Raw genomic sequence first — 3,503 nt, forward strand, 5'->3', positions numbered from 1 at the left:
CCACCTGTGGCTAGTGGCTACTCTGTTGGACAGCTAGATATAGAACATTTCCATAGAGCAGAGAGCTGTGATGGACAGCACTGCCCAGAGTGGTGTTCTCTGAGGACCACACCCACTGCCCAGAGACCAGGACTCGACTTGTGTACATCGTCTCCTTTCCATGGTCAATGTGGAAGGCTTGCTTCTGTTGGTGTCTTTTAAAAAATATTTTAATGTCTTTTATTATTACTCTCTCCCATATTTTGGCCAAAAATATGATTTTACATTGTTTTAATTGACAAAAACTGTGTATATGTATGGTGCACAACATGATGTTTTGATTTATGTATACATTGTTTAATGGCTTATTCAAGCTAATTAATATGTGCATTACCTTACATACTTATCATTTTTATATGGTGAGAACACAAAGTCTGTTCTCTTAGTAATATTCAAACATACATTGTTATTGATGATAGTCACCATGTTATACGATAGATATCTTCAACTTATTCCCCCTGTCTAACCAAAATTTTGTATCCTTTGATTGTGGCTTTTTTCTTTTTTTACATTCAACTCTTAAGAAATATAATTAGGGTTGTTTGGCAACAGAGCAATGCCTAGCATATTTTCACGGTTGCTGTTAAAAGTATGGCCAAACCATGGAAGCCTCAGTGCTGCCAAAGCCTGTCTATTTGGTCATATTTATTTTGACTTATGTCCGTTGTACGCTCACCTTTCTTGTAAAGAATGTTGGAGTATTCCCAAATTGTTGAGAAATTCCTTTATTTTCTGTTCCGAGTCTAGATTCCACTGTTGGCCAGTAGGTGGAGATTGGATCTTTCTTAATGCCTTAATGCCATTTTAAATTCAGATTCTTTGCAATGGATAATCAGGCATTTCCCTCAAAAACTTTAAAACACTTCTCACGAGAGGTAAAAACAACCCACAGTTCAATTCTCTGTAGTTGTCCAATAAAAAGGGACAGGATAAAAGTACTAAATTATTTCCCTACAATGTTTCCATATGGCAACCCTCTAGCCCCAAGGGGCAAGCTTCACAGCTCAGCTCAGTGGTGGGAATTCTGAGTTAACTCACAGCTTTATGGCTGTACTGGGACCACACCATGTTTGCAGGATTCTTGACCAAGCAGAAAGTCAAGGCAGACCTCCTTTCTTGTCAAACTCTATTAATCAGTTAATCTATTGGTTCTTTTCATAAAGGAGAGGGTGAAACGTTCAGGACTCCAAGAGTCAGACAGTCAAAATGGTTTTTAAAGTACGTCCCTTTTACTAATAACTCAAGATAATAAAGTGATCATCAGGTGTTATGAACACTGGTTTCTCACCCTCTGCTGCTGAGGTTTGCTCGTTTGTGTGTTTCTTTCTTCTCAAAAGCCCAAATAGTGCAGCCCCTCTGAGGCAATGCACCAGTGGGAGGCTCGTCCGCAGTCAGATTCCTTCGATGTAAAATCTCGTGTGTGCAGAATAGACTGTACCTCTCCCTTTTTGGGCAAAGATGATCGACAATGGATATATCAAATGACAACTTCCCTTTCTCATTTGGGGCACTGAGAGATGGGCAGCCCCGGCTCTCTCCAGGAAATATCATAGAATAGAAACCTCGTATAATTTCTCATGGCAGAAAGGAACAGTTATATACTGCTGGTGGGACTGCAAACTAGGACAACTTCTATGGAAAGTAGTATGGAGATACCTCAAAGAACTAAAAGTAGATCTACCATTTGATCCAGCAATCCCACTCCTAGGTATTTAGCCAAAGGAAAAAGAGACATTTTATTAAAAAGACACTTGCACTTGAATGTTTATAGCAAAAGAATTCACAATCGCAAAGATGCGGAAACAATCCAAGTGCCCATCAATACATGAGTGGATTAATAAAATGTCGTATACGTAAACCATGGAGTACTACTCAGCCATAAAAATTCGTGATCTAGTATCTTTTGGCAACAACCTAGATGGAACTGGAGACCATTCTTCTAAGTGAAGTATCACGAGAACAGAAAGACAAACACCACATGTACTCAATACTAAATCGAAACTAATTGATCAACACTTATGTGCACACATGGAAGTAATACTCAATGGAAATCAAGCAGGTGGAAGGGGTAGGAGAGGATGGGTAAATTCACACCTAACAGGTACCATGCACCCTATCTGAGTGAAGGGCACACTTATAACTTCTGACTCAAACTGCACAAAAGTAAATTATGTAATGAAAATGTGTGTACCCCCTAGTATTCTGAAATAAAAAAAATTCTTATGGCAATGAGCAAAATTTTATAATTTCACAGAACACTTTCATCTGCACCCCTGGTATGTAACTTCTGCTTGCCAAAACCTGCTTAAATGCTAATAGGACTCATACAACATTTTTAATAATAATTTCAGAATGAAAAATAATTTTATGGATTAGGTCTATGTCTTCTATAATAACCGATTTTTCCAGAGAAGTAGGATGTAAGAGTATCTTCTGTACCAATACATGACTTTCTTTGATAAAAACGGATGCTCCCGTTATTTTGAAAATTGTCAACAAAGTGGATGGGAAAGCATTATTTTTGGGTGTGTCTGTGCGGGCGTTTCTGGTCGGGGCTGGCATTTGAATCACGGACTGAGTACGGGAGATCTGCTCTAGCCTAGGTGGGCAGGCGCCATCCAGTCGGCTGAGGGCCTGGATAGAACGAAAAGACAGAAGAAGGAAGAAAGGTGAATCTGCACGGTTTCTCCCTTCTGCAGCGGGGACACCTTTCTTCTCCTGCCCCAGGACATTATAACTCCAGGTTCCCTGGCCTTTCGACTCAGGGACTTGCACATTTATCTTCCCTTGCTCACTTCCTCCCCCTGCATTACCTTTGCCGCCTCTGATGCCACCATAGCTACGTTGACCGGTTAGTCTGGGCTCCCTCATGTCCCCACTGCAGCCACATCGTTTCCTGATTCCTGTGGCTTCTCCTCCCAATCCTGCCCTTCAGAGCCACCGGCTCTGCTTACTGCACGTTACTGTCCCTCCACACCCTCATCCCATGTCACCTGATTGTCCAAGGGTCCGACTGCCCTTGCTTTCAAACCAGCCACCTCAACGCATCGTCCCCACCAGGGCCACCTCCACACACAGGTCTGATCATATAACTGTCCTGCTTGAGACCCTTCGGCCATTTCCCAAGTCCTGTGGGGTGAAGTGCAAACACCTGCCATTAGCTCCCAAGGCAGGATACACCAGAGCCCAGCGCACACCTGCTCGGCTTCCCTCCTCCGAGGAACTTGCGGCTCTCCCCGCAGTTTCACGCCTCTCTCCTCCCGACCTGCTTCTCCTGCTGGAAATGCCATTTCCGGCTTCCTCCGCTTAGCTAACCCCGGGTGAACACCATCCCTAGGACCCTTCCCGAAATCTCACTTTGATTTCAATGCCCTCTTTGTGCTCCTGGGCAGCATCTTGTCCGTACCCTGTGATAAGTCAGCGGTGATCAAACCACACGTATAGTAACCATCTTTTCTTTGTCT

Source organism: Propithecus coquereli, unplaced genomic scaffold (assembly GCF_000956105.1).
Source record: "Propithecus coquereli isolate 6110/MARCELLA unplaced genomic scaffold, Pcoq_1.0 Scaffold734, whole genome shotgun sequence".
Taxonomy (NCBI): domain Eukaryota; kingdom Metazoa; phylum Chordata; class Mammalia; order Primates; family Indriidae; genus Propithecus; species Propithecus coquereli.